The sequence below is a fragment of the Pristiophorus japonicus genome, chromosome 15, assembly GCF_044704955.1.
Source record: "Pristiophorus japonicus isolate sPriJap1 chromosome 15, sPriJap1.hap1, whole genome shotgun sequence".
NCBI lineage: Eukaryota > Metazoa > Chordata > Chondrichthyes > Pristiophoridae > Pristiophorus > Pristiophorus japonicus.
In genome coordinates, this window is record NC_091991.1 from 128,999,736 (window position 1) to 129,015,058 (window position 15,323).

At 46.7% G+C, this 15,323-nt stretch overlaps 1 protein-coding gene across 1 annotated transcript in view; it reads right to left on the reverse strand.

The window, feature by feature from the left end:
* The window catches only part of LOC139281601 (transmembrane channel-like protein 5), a 192,972-nt gene that overhangs the window by 125,952 nt on the left and 51,697 nt on the right, over positions 1-15,323 (reverse strand). The gene's annotated exons all lie outside the window — the stretch shown is intronic.

The following is a 15,323-nucleotide window of genomic DNA, read 5'->3' on the forward strand; positions in this document are numbered from 1 at the left end:
GGGAACTCTAAATAAATGATACTGTTTTATGGTCATAATGATTTATCATTTCATTGTCCGCAGGAGGATTATTTTACTTCCATGTGAAAATTAAGTATGATAGTTTGTGTGTATGAGTCAGCACTTTCCAAATGCTAGCGAGCTGGAGGCCTCAAATAATCCCAGTGGAGAAATAAACAACTGGAAATAAACTATCGCTCTTTGCATGTCAGTGCCATTTGACAATTCTTGTTTAATTTAAAGAGAAGCCTAAATTAGTCTATTTTAATATTCTCTTGAGCATACCACACAATCATTGATTACTTTATACAATCATCCCTTTTGTCGTTTAATCACTCCACCCTATCACAAACCTTCACTTTTGTTCTTTCCTTCCCTCCCCCTTTCCCAGCCTTGCTTAAGACCTGTTATATCTCTAACTTTTTCCGGCTTCTGATGAAAGGTCATTGACCTGAAACATTAACCCTGTTTCTATCTTCACAGATGGTGCCTGACCTGCTGAGTATTTCCAGCATTTTCTGTTTATATTTCAGATTTCCAGCATCCGCAGTATTTTGCTTTTGAAAAATACTTAAAAGTTTGCCATCAAAGTGCTAAGCAGTTCTTTTGTAGATAACTTCCATACGTGCAATATTTGTTTTATTCTTGTATTTCTTAACACTGTGGGAGCTGTACTAGTCTGAATTGCGGACCCAAAAGCGTTCGCACCTTCCTGCGTACTCCTGCCTCAACTCTGGCAGGCTGCACCGGAAAGCCAGGAAATATGCTGGCTCCAAGCCTGCATTGATAGTTTCCAGGAGGCTTTGTCTGCCCAGGACATGGTTCTTTGCAATGGAGAACTTGAAGACTAGCTATGCTGAGAGTTCCTGCTTCCTTGACCTCAGTGGGGTCAGTAGCGGAGTTCGGCAGTAGGCACAATCCCAGCGTAACTGCCGGGATCTCACCCCTGCACAATTTTGGGACCTTTATCCCTGTAGCTATTTTCTGGATCTAAAACCTGTTGTGTGGAACTTTCCAAAGTTTTGCACCCTGGCACGGCCTTACATGGAGTGGACAACTTACTGGAAAATCGCAGTTATTTTGCTCTCGATGTGCCATCCATTTACATTAATGGATGGTCAATATTCATTCCTTATATAACTGACAAGTGTGGCTTTGAGCCCTTGCAAAGCAAAGAATAATCAGCAGCAGGGACAAACTTAAATCTTATTGGGAGTGAACTGTCTTGAACAGAGATTACGAGGAACAAATCATGGTCAGAACATCAGGAGAACTTCTGCTCCTCTCATTTTTAATAGTGCCATGGGTTCTTTGATATCTACTTTTAAGGACAGATGAGGAATCGTTTTAATATCTCACTCTAAAGATGTTATACCTCCAATCCCTTACTAATGCATTGAAGTGTTACCCTAGAATGTGTGTTTAAAGCATGCCTTCTGAGTCAGAGATGTGAACACTACCAGAAGAGCCAAGCTGACATTTGCAGATCACATTTACCAGACACAGAGATTACATTTTGCAATTACAATTTGGTGGCGCTTTCAATTGTCCTTGAGGAAGCATAGGCTCCACCCACAGGTGTCGTGCCTCTGACAAGTCCAGGTGCACCTGCCTTTGCCCGTTGAGAAGGTAACGATGTGTAACCGCAGTCATCCTATGATGCACTGTAGCTTATTTTATACCTCTGCATTCTTTTTCCTCTTCTTCACCCACATAAGTCAAATAAAGATGGAACACCATTGAGGCATCCATTTCCGAAAGGAGTAGGTAGCTTTCCAGTGTCAATACACTAAAAAAAATAGCCTAGATACTACCTGCACACACGGCATTCTGTTAAAGTAGGAAAAAAAGCATTTTTACTCTCACTGTCAAATTGCCTGCTATGACGTTAAATATCTCAGTATCACAATGCACAGGCTTGCAACTCTGGGTGTCCAAATTATAACGACAATATTCATTTGAGATCTACTTCAGAAAATGGTGTAGAGGTCTGAATGACTTCACTTCTGTTCCATTAAAATATTATAATGAAATTCCTGCTTATTTCTGGCAGGGGCATCTGGCACTGGCTGATATCACGACTGGAAAAGCATGGCATGTCATGAATCTTTGCTTATTTTTAATCTATTTTGCCTATTTATGGGGTGCAATGGAGAGAAATATTTATTTCTTTGCAATCAAAAAGCAACAACTTTACTGTCTTTGGGAAGATCCTTTACAAACATTTCCCCAATTTTTTTCCACTGGAAAGGTTAACCCGCCCACTATAGACCACTGACCCTTTCCTTCTGAATCTGCTCTACTTTGTCTGCCATGACAGCCAAGAATAAAGGGATTCCAAAATGTAAATGTTGGGCAGCTTTTGGTAAAAGAATGGGACATAGGGAGTTGGTGTGGCGGGGGTGGGGGGGGGGGGGCGGAGGGAGCCAGGAGAAATGAGGACTGTTCCTTTTAAGTTTGTATGATAAACTGCATCCTCAAGAGCAAAGAACTGTATTTAATAGCAGAAAATAAACAATTATCAACAGAGGATCTTGGAGTACAGGTAAAGAAATCACTAAAAGTAGCGACACAGGTTAACAAGGCCATAAAAAAACAAACCAAGTACCAGGGTTTATTTTTAGAGGGATAGAATTGAAAAGCAGTGAAGTTACGCTAAACTTGTATCGAACCTTGGTGAGACCACACTTGGAATATTGCTTACAATTCTGGTCGCCATATTATAAAAAGAATATAGACGCACAGGAGAGGGTGCAGAGAACATTTACAAGAATGATACCAGAAATGTGAGGGGATACCGATCAGGAAAGGATAAACAGGCTGGGTCTCTTTCCTCGTGAAAAGAGAAGACCGAGGGATGACCTAATTGAGGTCTTTAAAATTATGAAAGGTTGTGATAGAGTAAATACAGAGAGAATGTTTCCACTTGTGGGGAAGAGCAAAACTAGAGGCCATCAATATAAGATAGTCACTAAGAAAACAAACAAGGAATTCAGAAGAAACTTCTTTTTCCAAAGAGTGGTGAGGATATGGAACTCACTACCACAGAGTTGAAGCAAATAGTATAGATGTATTTAAAGAGCGGTTAGATGAGCATATGTGGGAGAATGGAATAGAGAGTTACATTAATAGAGTTAGATGAGGGGTTCAGCATGGACTGGTTGGACCGAATGGCCAGTTTCTGTACCATATATCCAATGTAACATTTTTTCCCAGTAACAGGAATAAAAATCCCGCAGCCACTACAAAGAAAGCGTGGCTGGAAGTGCCGCAAGTAGTAAGCAGCAGGAACATCCTAGTGAGTCTTTGGAAACAGTGCTGGAATGTGTATTAATGACCTAACAAGGTGTGGAAAGGTTAGCAAAGTTGCAGATTCACTACATCTTGTAGTGCAACCCCCCTCACTTGGTCTTGTTAAGCATACTCCATTCACAGCACTTCTCACGCCCACTTTGCTTCCCGCAGCCCCAACATTCGGTTTTAATATATACCCTCACCTCCCCCTTCCTCCATCTGTAAAGTCCTGTCCCTTCAGTACAGATTCACACGAGGCATGTCGTGAAGTCAAGGTCATTCCGGTCCTGCACCTTTATTTCACAGCTCTGGAATGCTACAGCTGCCTGAGACCTGTCCTTATATACCTTTCTCTTGCAAGTGCACCCCTGGTGGTAAGGTATGCTGGTGGTTACAGGTCATATCTTATTACAGTCATGTATAGCATGTTAGGATACAGTTATATATAATAATGTAAGATACATGACATCACCCTCCCCCAAGGTCTTATTGTCTCTCAGGTGGTTTACGCTCTCGCGTGGAGCGTCTGAGTTGTGGTTCAGTTGTTTGCCTTGGTGTCTGTTTTCTTTGGGTGTGGTTGCTGGTATCTTGCCTGGGCTGTCTGTTTCGATTGGTGTGATTGTTGTTGACTCGCCTGGGCTGTCTGTTGGGATTGCCCTTTCCTCAGGTTGTTCCCTCGGTCTGTCTGTCCACCAGGTGTGGTGCGAGTTCCACATTGTAGTCTGCCTCTGGTTCCGCAGTGTTGTTGGTAAATCTGCTTTTGACTTGGGCTACATGCCTCCGGCAGGTTTTGCCATTGTCCATTTGTACTAGCAGTAGCCTGTTTCCTTCCTTGCCCGTTACTGTCCCTGCAAGCCATTTGGGACCCCTGCCATAGTTTAGTACAAACACTTTGTCCCCTATCTCATTCCATCTCCCCCTCGAATTTCTGTCATGATACTCAGTCAGCTTACGGCGCTTTGCCTCAACGATTTCGTACATGTCTGGGAGGATTAATGAGAGCCTTGTTTTTAAAGTCCTTTTCATCAACAGTTGCGCGGGGGGGATCCCAGTCACTGAGTGCGGACGAGATCTGTATGCCAGCAGCAGTCACGACAGGTGACCCTGCAGCGTGGGACCTTGGATTTTAAGCATGCCTTGTTTAATGATTTGCACTGCTCTCTCCGCCTGGCCGTTGGAGGCTGGCTTGAACGGTGCCATCTTGACGTGATTTATGCCGTGGTCAATTATAAAGTCTTGGAATTCTGCGCTGGTGAAGCATGGACCATTGTCACTGACCAATGTGTCAGGGATTCCATGCATTGCAAACATAGTTGCGAGGCTCTCCAGAGTGGTGGAGATTGTGCTCAAGTTTAAAATGTTGCATTCGATCCACTTTGAAAATGCATCTACAACTATGAGGAACATTTTGCCCATGAATGGGCCCGCATAGTCTACGTGCACCCGCGACCACGGTTTGGTAGGCCAGGGCCAGGGGCTCAGTGGAGCCTCCCTGGGGGCATTGCTGAGTTGGGCACAAATGGTGCACCTTCGGACGCAGAGCTCCAAGTCCGCGTCAATACCAGGCCATCAGACGTGGGATCTGGCTATGGCCTTCATGAGAACGATCCCCGGGTGCTCGCGGTGGAGCTCCCGGACAAATGTCTCTCTGCCTCGCAGAGGCATGACTACTCGGCTTCCCCACATCAGGCAGTCCGCTTGTAGTGATAGCTCATGCATGCGCCTGTGAAAGGGTTTTAATTCCTCGGGGCAGGCATCATGAGCCTCTGCCCAGTCACCGGTTAGGACACATCTTTTTACTAAGGATAATGTGGGGTCGCTGGCCAACCAGGCTCTGATTTGGCGAGCCGTCATGGACGAACCTGTGGATTCAAAGGCATTGATTGCCATGACTATCTCACAGTCCTGTTCGTCAGACCCTTCCATGGTCGCCATGGGTAGCCTGCTGAGCGCGTCGGCACAGTTGTCTGTGCCTGGTCTGTGCCTTATGGTAAAGTTGGAGGACGCCAGCATGAGTGCCCACCATTGAATTCGCGCCGAGGCGTTGGCGTTTATTGCCTTGCTCTCGGATAGGAGGGACGTGAGGGGCTTGTGGTCGGTTTCTAACGTGAACTTGGCCCCGAAAAGTTATTGGTGCATCTTTTTGACACCGTACACACACGCGAGCGCCTCCTTCTCTACCATTCCGTACCCGCGCTCCGCCCGCGAAAGTGACCTGGAGGCATAAGCTATGGATTGTAATTTGCCCGCACTATTGACATGTTGCAAAATGCACCTGATCCCATACGCTGGCGCATCGCATGTGAGAACTAGCTTTTTACCTGGATCAAAGAAAGTCAAAACACTGTTGGAACACAGAAGGTTGCGTGCCTCATTGAAGGCGCGTTCCTGGGCGTCCCCCCAAAACCAATCGCACCCCTTCCTGAGTAGCACTTGGAGAGGCTCCAGCAGCATGCTTAAGTTCTGCATAAAGTTCCCAAAGTAATTGAGTAGCCCGAGAAAGGCGCGCAGTTCCGAGACATTCCAGGGCCTGGGTGCAGGCGAATTGCTTCTGTTTTGGATTCCATCAGCGGCAATCCTTCTGCCCAAAAATTCAACCTCGGGTGCGAGAAACAGGCACTTGTATTTCTTGACTTGTAGGCCTATCCGATCCAACCGCTTTAGTACTTCCTCCAAATTACGGAGATGGGAGTCGGTGTCCCTGCCCGTGATAAGTATGTCTTCTTGAAATACAACCGTCCCTGGGATGGACTTGAGCAGACTCTCCATGTTGCGCTGGAATATGGCAGCTGCTGACCTGATGTCGAATGGGCATCGATTGTACATGAAAAGGCCTCGATGTGTGTTGATGGTGGTGAGTAGCTTGGATTCCTCGGTCAATTCTTGCGTCATATACGCAGATGTGAGGTCTAGTTTTGAGAAAAGTTTACCTCCAGCCAATGTGGCAAATAAGTCCTCCGCTCTGGGCAGCGGGTACTGGTCCTGAAGGGAGACTCTGTTTATGGTAGATTTGTAGTCCCCACAGATTCGTACGGATCCATCAGGCTTCATGACTGGGACGATGGGACTTGCCCAGTCGCTAAATTCCACAGGTGAGATAATGCCTTCCCGCAGAAGCCTGTCTAGTTCGTGTTCAATCTTTTCCCTCATCACATAGGGTACAGCTCTGGCCTTGTGATGGACCAGTCTAGCATCCTGTGTGATGTAGATTTTGACTTTGGCCCCTTTGAAAGTGCCCACATCTGGCTGAAAGAGATGTTCAAATCGCTTTATAACTGTTGAGCAGGAGGTCCGTTCCTCTAATGACATGGCATGGACATCAACCCATTTCCAGTTTAGTTTTGCCAGCCAGCTTCTCCCCAGCAGTGCTGGGGGGTCTTCGGGGACAATCCACAGGGGAAGTCGGGTCACTGTCCCTTTGTGTGTGACAGAGAGCATGGCGCTGCCGAGGACTGGTACGATTTCTTTGGTATAGGTCCTTAGTTTGGTGTTGACCTTTGTGTGTTTTAGTCTGTCTCTTTTATGCGGCCACAGTTGTTCAAATTGTTGAGCGCCCATGAGAGATTGACTCGCTCCTGTAACCAGCTCCATGTTGACAGATATCCCGTTGAGTAGGACCCTCATCATTATAGGAGGCATCCTGTCGTAGGAGCAGCAGCCATTGATCGTGCTGACCTGCTGTACATCGGTGTCCCGGGTACTGTCCCCACCGTCTTCTGGTCCGTTTTCCGACCCATCTGATTCGTATACCAGCCGAGCTGCCGTTTTTTTGCACATGTGGGCCAAATGCCCTGTATATTCACAGTTCCTGCAAACAGCTTGCTGAAATCGATATTCCCTTGACGAGTGCCATCCCCCACACCTCCAGTACAGACTGCTTGCAAAGAATGAGCTGCGTCTGGCTGATCTCACTTGAGCTTCTCTCAGTTTGTAGTTGATTGCTCTCATTGTGGGTTGATGAGGTGTGAACGGCCATTCCTGTGGCCCTTGATGGCTTCTGTTGCCATTACTTGCTGTCGAAAGCCTGTTCTGCCGGTTTTGTCTGTGTGTGGGGGTAGCAGCTTTTCTAATGCTGTGAACTCCTTGTTCCATTATTTCGTTTGTTGTCGTACCTGCATTGTAAATCAACCTCATTTCTTCTTCCCTGACCAAGACTGTCTGTGCAACCAGTGCTGCTGCCTCTAAGGTCAGGTTCTTGGTCTCTATGAACTTCCGGAATATGCCTGCGTGGCCTATTCCTTCAATGAAAAAGTCTCTCAGCATTTCTCTCCTCAATTCATCAAGAACTCACATAAACTAGCCAACCTCCGAAGTTCCGCCACGAAGTCGGGTATGCTCTGGCCCACACAGCGTCTGTAGTTGTAGAACCTATGTCTGGCCATGTGTAGGCTGCTCGCTGGCTTCAGGTGGTCTCTTACCAGTGTGCTCAATTCTTCAAACGACTTGCTTGCTGGTTTCTCAGGTGCCAACAGATCCTTCATTAAAGCGTACGTTTTCGAGCCACAGCTGGTCAAGAGATGGGCTCTTCTCTTGTCTGCCGTATCATCGTCTAACCAGTCTTTGGTTACAAAGCTTTGCTGGAGCCTTTCTATAAAGTCCTCCAAATTGTCTCCCGCATTGTACTTTTCATCTGATCCGTTGTTCGCCATTCTGTGGATTCTGTAATCCCGTAACCCGTCGCCACTGTAAAGTCCTGTATCCTCAGTACAGATTCACACGAGGCATGTAGTGAAGTCAGGGTTACTCTGGACCTGCACTTTTTATTTCACAGCTCTGGAATGCTGCACTTGCTTGAGACCTGTGCTTATATACCTGTCTTTTGCAAGTGCACCCCTCGTGGTAAGGTATGCTGGTGGTTACAGGTCATATCTTATTACAGTCATGTATAGCATGTCGGGATACAGTTATATATAATGTAAGATACATGACAAATCTCTTGTGGATTGGTAAGGAGGATCGCCCTTTGTTTGGCAGCGTTCTCGTCCCCTTCCAGTTCATTGGCCACGAAGTATTGGTTGAGTCTCTCCACGAAGACCTCCCAATCATCCCCTTCTGAGAACTTCTCCAGGATACCAACTGTTCTTTGCAATTTCGCGAGGTTGTTCATTATCTCGTCGCCAATTGATACGCTCATAATAAAGGATGAAACTGAGTATTGTGAGCAATGAATAAGTGTGACCTTAGCTCCTTTAATAAGACTCCAGAGTGCAGGTACCTCATGGGTGGTCTGCTTATATGCAGTGCTCCTAAGGGATGCTGGGATCCCTTGGGACTCCAACAGGTAGGCCCTCTGGTAGTGGTGTGATACAGATTACCAAGGGTTAAATACATAACAGTCAACCCATCTGATTGTCACTCTCGTCAAATGCACTGCATCCATTCGATGTAATCATGGCTTGCAGACATTCATAGGTCTATTGTGCAATCCTTGGAGGAGAAAAATGCACCGAATACAAGGGAGGAGGCGAGGACTAGGCATGAACTGCCACAGATCGTGGAACTTTACCCGGCAGAAGAGGAGGCTTTGGAGATAAGCAGCATATCTGCCTCCCTCAGCAATGTAGATGGCGAGATTTCTAGTGTGTTGCTCCAGGGTGACAGAACGAATCTCTCAGACCCACATCTCCTACAAGTCAAAGTCATCTTGAGCTGACTACAGCATTTAATCAAATATGGTCACTTTAAATCAGGTGCATTTTAACATTTGTGCATTCCCATGACTAAATCATATCCGTCTCCTCTCCTGCAGGGGCAGCATGCAAGAAAACAAACCACTGCCCAGAGATGATGAGCATTCCTCAGAAGAGCTCATTCCTCCTGAGGGCATACGTCACAGGACACATGCACTGCAGGGCCAGCGCAGATACAAGCACATTGGTGAGTCCTCTTAGAGATTTAAATGAGATCTCACCTAATGAATCGCATGGCACAAGTGAGCACCCACAGAAAGTGGTGGCAGGGATTGCTGTGTAGCGTCCTTGTTGGAAGGCACCATTTCTCCAAGCTCTGCTCAGCTGGACGGAGATGCTGAACCTGGAGGTGCGGACATCAATGAAAAGGAGAATGACAGAGGGGCATCAGCAACGGTGCAAGGTACTGGCAGTCCTGCCAGGCACAATAACCTCAATATCCAGTTAGAGGATTCCAGTTCAAATATTTGTCGAGTGATGTTGCAGGCCTTCGAGAGGACACAATCTTCCATTGAGATTGTCGTCCTCTGTGGAACTTGAATCACAGCGCACGAATCTCTACAGGTCCAGACGACGACGGGCATACAAACTCTGAACGACAACATGTCGACTCCATTACTCAGGCTGACAGACAGGTTATAAATCTGCTCTCCCACAGAGAAGCAGGAGTGATATGCCGCTGGCACAGGGGAGGGACAATGGTAATAAAGGAAATGAATGTGCTAACTCCTCTCAAAACATCCCCACAACCAGTGCCCGACATGTTGCTGCCTCCTCTCCCATTGGCCCAGTCTGCCCCTGCAATCCTTGGTGAGGCTCTCACGAGCTCCAACACCCAGAAGACATCGACCGCGAGCACCTTAAAAGTTAGAATAGGGATTAGAACAGCCTCTGCTGAAGCCACAGTTATTGGACCAAGTAGAAGTGCCAGAGAGAGAAAAATAAAAGCTCTGCAGTTCACTCAGGATACGCACATGTTTTTTTTCGAAAATTGCTTAATATATTTAATTTCTTAAGCCATATTAAATATATTACTTTGCACCACTTTTCCCCGTTATTGAATGGCGAGTGCCAACCCTGCTTTTCATTTGTTTGGTGCGGAACGTGAAGACATGGAATTGGTCTAGACCAACTGTAGCATATGCAATGGGGGGATTGGTTGATTACAGGAGCTTCTGTAATTGGGGGCGTTGTGGGCAGAGGATATGATAGTTACTTTGGTCCACTGTGAGTGGCTAACTGAACCGCATTCCTGCCATCTCAAGCTGCAATGTGATTGGCTGGTCTGGAGTTGGGTGCCCCATCTTCCTCCTCTTCGCCATTGGAATCCTCATCAGATGAAGAATGCTGAGCGGCTTGTTCCTCCTACACCTCTAGTCCTTGCTGCTACACTAGGTTGTGCAGAATTCTCCTGGAGACCCTTGTTGCTCGGTACTGAAGGGTGCCTTCACACCTGTCCAGGCACCTGATGCACAAATTGAGTATGCCGCTGACTTGCTCGATGACACATCTGGTCATCGTGTGGCTCATGTTTTAGCACTCCTGGTGTTCAGCGATGGGGGTCCTCAGAGGTGTCTCCAGCCAGGTTTGTAAGGGGTATCCTTTGTCGCCCAAGGCTGATTCCAGGTCTGAAGACATTAGGGATGTTGAACTGCCCCAGTATGAAAGCATCATAGCAGCTCCCAGGGAATCAGGCGCAGACCTGCAGGAACCTTTTTTGTAGTTGCACATCAGCTGAACATTGATGGAGTGCGATCCCTTGTGATTGATGAATGATCCTGCTTGATCTGGGGGCTGCTCAGATTGCACCAATGGTACCTTGCACCTGTGGGAAGTCAGCCAGAGACACGAATCCAAAAGCCCACTCATTCTGGCTATTGTCATCATAGGGGAAGTTCATATACATCCCAGCCCTGGCAATCAATCTATCCGTTACCTGCCTTATGCATTAATGTGCAGCTGAGCGCAAGGTCCTTGCTATATTTCTTAAGGACAAAAGTGAGGATGGTGGTGACTGTCACAGCCACTGGTAATGCGTGTCTGCCAGATCCTGCAGGCAGCAGGTCGTCTTCTAGGAGGCTGCAGATATCTACCACTAGCTGACGTGACAATCACGGTATTCGGAAGTACTGCTCCTCCAACAGGTCAAGGAAGCTGAGCCTCTGCCTGTAGACCCAGCTAGGTGGTTTTGTGCTTCCTACAACCTCGACTCCTCTGTTGCTCCCTTCTCTGCTGACCACCAACAGCTTCCTCCACAGCACGCCCTTGCTACTGCTGACTCTCATTCTGTTCCCCGTCTAGAGTCCAATCAAAAGCAACCATGGTGCCATCCGACGTGATCTTCTCTGTGTGAATACCTCCAAAATCCACAAATGAGCCTCTCACACCAGGTACTCTCACCAAACTGCATCCCACAGGGAACTGAGAAAGCAGCTGTGAACAGTGAACCTTTATTCAAATTGCACTTCCTGAGCATTAACCACCCCGATAAAGTACCGTGCTATCTAGCTTCGGTTTCATTCATCCACAGGAAACCCATCAGTAACTGTTAATTCCAAATCGGACTCCCAATTGCATTATAGGAACCTGATTTAAATATGTTCATGACTATCCTGCTTCTACACAGTGGGATACTCGAACGTCCTGATATCCGCTGCTGTAGAAAGAATGGCGGGCACGTGTACAGCAGCTTGAGGTCGCGTTTTTCATATTTGAAGGTTTAACCACTAACCCCCTCCCACCAACCCTGTCGGAGGGGGTTAATATTGAGCACAATAAATGTGTAAAGAAGTCAAAAGTTGCTCATAAATTTACCCTCCGGTGTCAGTTGTGGCTCAGTGGGTAGCACACTCGCCTCTGAGTTACAAGGTTGTGGGTTCAAGTCCCACTCCAGGGACTTGAACACATAAATCTAGGCTGACACTCTTGTGCAGTGCTGAGGGAGCACTGCACTGTTGGAGGTGCCGTCGTTCGGATGAGACGTTAAACCGTGGCCCCGTCTGACCTCTCAAGTGGACGTAAAAGATCCCATGGCACTAATTTGAAGAAGAGCAGGGGTAGTTATCCCTGGTGTCCTGGCCAATATTTATCCCTCAATAAAGATAACAAAAACATTCTGGTCATTATCATATTGCTGTTTGTGGGAGCTTGCAATGCGCAAGTTGGCTGCCACGTTTCCCACATTTCAATAGTGACTACATTACAAAAGTACTTAATTGGCAGTAAAGTGCTTTGAGACGTCCGGTGGTCATGAAAGGTGCTATATAAAGGCAAGTCTTTCTTTCTCATCTTCCAATGCCTCACATACAGACCTCACTAGGACTGCCAACTCTGGTTGGATGTATTCCTGGAGGTTTCATCACATGACCTCCCGTCTTCTACTGCCTCACCCAGTCAAACAGCCTTTTCTCCTGTCTCTAATATTTTTATAACTAATAAACAAAAACATCCAAAGTCATTGAAAAATGAGACTTTTTAAAAAAAATGCCCCAGTAATTTTTCTCCTGGGTTGCTTACAGCAGTGTCCAAGAGATTAATCTCAATTCCTGGAATGCCTCAGACTTGCCTTCTTGCTTTCTTCCCACAGCTTCAATCTTTGAATTGGACATCCACTATATAATTTTGAAAAAACCCACGCTAGGCCCCAAATTAGAATTCCAAGAATTCATTATGCAGGCTGCCCAACACTACAACTCTTTTTGTTGGAAGACAAAATAAACAGTTAAATCAAGTGCCCCCTGATCTGGGGGACACTCCAAACATTTTTCCAGGCCCTTTTTTGTTTTTTGGGGCTTTTTTGTATTTTTTGTAGTTTTTTTGGGTTTTTTTGGGGGGCACTAAAACATATATATATATATACACACAAGTGCCCTCTATAAAAAGGGAGGGGGACACTAAAACCCGGCAATTAAAACAAATTAAACTTTAAAACATATAAAATCAAATTAAAATTTGTTTGCTGGGGGTGATAATGCACTCCAGTCCCTCCGGCGGCCACCACTCACGGAAGACCGCGAGCGTACCGGTGGACACCGCGTGCTCCATCTCTAAGGTGCCCAACACTACAACACATTCAAAGGTGTACAGCTGAAAGCATGCACACAAATCAGCTTCACAAAATACATAGGCCTCATACTAAAACCTGTTTCCTTTCAAGCTGTTTCTATACCAATTGCTGCCTGATCCAAGCCCCTGAGTTCTGTCACCCTGCAGAGTGATACCAGCTCCCAAAACCCTCCCAAGGGCATGCTATGCATTCGTTCCCATTCCCCACCAAAACAGCGACAGACCTGAGGCCTTCCACATGCTAACAAATTGCACACTTTCTGAGCACTACTCGGCATCAGCCCCACTCAGTACTGCCATATTCCACAACTGTTCAATCCCTAATTGCCACCAGACACCAAGCACCTCCTCCCTGAATGCAGTTAGATCTCCCTTGAGATAGATTGGGAGACTAATAGAAGGTGGGGGTGGGGGCGGGGTGGGGGGGGGGGGCAGGGGGTGGAGAAACAGATGAAAGGCATGACTTAAAGAAAACATGTTAGAGAAAGAGGGAGGCAAAAGATCAGGCACAAATATATAGGCCCCAGTATTTACGAGGAGACAGGGAGGGTGTGGATGAGGCTGAAAATGGCCAAAGAACCTGCCAACCGGTCGGGAACATGGAGGCCCTGCTGATCTTATGTTCCATCTCCCATCCAGCAGCAGGCCAAATGGACTGTCTGGAAGGAACACCAGCAGCAGGAGGGTTCTGGTGGGGAGTCTTGGCGGTGGTCCTGGCAATCGGGGAAAGAGAGGGGGAGTGGGGGGGGGGGAAGAGGCCCGCCATCAGGACGGGGGAGAGTTCTATGATTAGGAGGGCTGTGCAAAGATTGGCAATCTGGGTTGGGGAGAAGTCGGCAATCTGGACAGAGGAGGGGAACGGTCGGGTGGAGTGGGATGGGGGGGCGGCGTGCGATCGGGTTTGAGGCGTGCCGAATGCTTCCTTGGGAAACCCGCGCAGTTGCAGTAAATTTCAAATCGGGCTTCCAATTGCACTGTCAGAGCCCAATTTAAATAGTTATAAAACATTCTGTCCTGCTGGGACGCCCCGATATGCATGGTGGGTTGGGGTTATATTTAACTTTTTAACCAGAGAATGGGTGGGAGACGATCGGGACTGGCGGGGGTCAATATCGAGGTCTTAGACAATACAATGAGAAAAGTGTGTGGAAGCCGTATAAAGAGAAGGGGGAGACAGATACAAAAAGAGAGAGACAAACATAATCAGAGTGACATAGTAGGAATTAGAGATTGGGAAAGAAAAAAAATAAAACAATCACTGCCTGTGCTATCTGATATGTTGGGACTGCTATGAAGGTCAGGGGCCAGAAAGTTGAGTGTCAATATCTGTGGAAGGTCTGCTGGCTGCCTATACATTTAAAAAAATCTAGTAGGGTACAAAGCCCACATAAAAGAATTGGTCACTGGCGGCCTGGAGAGCACTAAGTAAGGGTAACCCTCTAACAGGGAGGGGGACACCCTGGTTTTTTTAGCTGGGCCTCCCTTTCAGTGCCCATCTGAAATGTCACAGTGACTGGAGCACCACTGAGGCATTCCAGTTGCATTGTGGGGAAAACTCCCGAATTTAAATAACTTATTGGGTCTCAATGTTATTCGTGCAGTGGTTGCTTTCTGCTTGCATTGGACTGTGCTAAGCCCATCAGGCGAGCAGTGGCCCTTGATAAAGCCTCCGCCCCCCCACCCCCCAACCCCCCACCGCTGCCCCCCAATCCCCGCACCTAAATTTTTTTTGCCAGGGGAGATTCTAAATTACAAGTGAATAAAAATATATGCTGGCATATGGCTAGAAAGATAAATGCCATCATCTAGACCGCTATCATCACCTAGAAAACCGTCATTACCTGCCCAACGTGAATCATTAATCCTGTTCAGAGTTGCTAAAGTAGTTTCATCAATATTTAGCATTATTTGACGGGCGATTGGTACTTGAAGTGTTTGTTGTAGTGCACTGGGAGTTTGTTCATCCAAGTCCTCAAGATCATATTTATCGCTAGGTGTTGCAGTATAATATTTTGGATATGATTCCGTAAAATAGTGGAAAAAAAACAGGAATACTGCAGCAGCAAGTTGACAGGATTGTTGCAAACATGAGCGAAGAATTGTGTTTTCTGCTGGAACGTCTTGCACAGTTACATCTTCTGCTGGCTCATTATTATCAGCGTTTATGATTTCTATTGTTATTCCTTCTTGCTTTTGGCTGTTATTACTCACTGTTCCTTGCATTGTCAGTTTTATTCCTTAGCTTTCCATGCAGATGTGACTCTTACTGGTCTC